Below are 869 nucleotides of genomic sequence, written 5' to 3' on the forward strand. Positions count from 1 at the left end.
GTGGTAAAACTTGCTTCCTCCTTGTAAAATTATGAAGATTTCAGTTAAAAAAATGGTATTCTAGATCATCTCAGCTGTCAATAAGAACTAGAACTTAATTTGTGAATATACCTGGATAACATAGATAGAGGGAACTTCCAAAGTTAAAAAAAATGTTCAGCCTTTTTTCAAAGTGCATGTACAAGTCACAGACTAAAGACAAGTAGGAAATAAAGCACTTTTATCTTGAATATTATTCCCTACAAAAGACATGTTCTGTACTTCAGGAGGAAAATCTTTCATTTCTTAAAAAAGCATTTCATAACTGAGCCTTAAGCACAAACTGCTCAAACAGCTGCTGACAACTCTTGGACCTAACTGATCTCTCCTACTAGCACAGAAACTGGAGGAAGAGGGGGGCAGGAATTTCACTGACCCTCTAACAGGAGGAAAATGTGGAGTGACTCAGTTCCCAACACACAAGCACCAATCTTGTGGCAGTTCAGAGGTTTGTGTGTTAAGTTCAGCTCTGTTCGATAATATCAGGTCCAAACTGAAAAATGAGAGAAAAAACCTAAGTCAATGAGAACTGAGTGTGTTTAGCCCCTACAAAGAGGAACTCAGGACATTTCAAAATTGCCCTGTAAATAGAACATCCATTTAAAAAGACCAGTGCAGAACTAACATTTGGATAAGTTAGACTTCTTCCTCATTTTGATTTTATATCGAAGAATGCAAATGCAGAAAATGTTATATAGTTTGCATACAAGTCTGCATGCACATGGACCTTAGCTAGGAACTAAGGAATGCATTCCCCTGCCACCCCCCCCCCCAGTCTAACTTTTGCATGCTCTTGTTTAGTTTTTGTTATTCCTCCTCAGTATGTATTT

This window comes from Gavialis gangeticus, unplaced genomic scaffold, assembly GCF_001723915.1.
Source record: "Gavialis gangeticus isolate Ggan-Ray unplaced genomic scaffold, GavGan_comp1, whole genome shotgun sequence".
NCBI classification, from domain to species: Eukaryota; Metazoa; Chordata; order Crocodylia; family Gavialidae; genus Gavialis; species Gavialis gangeticus.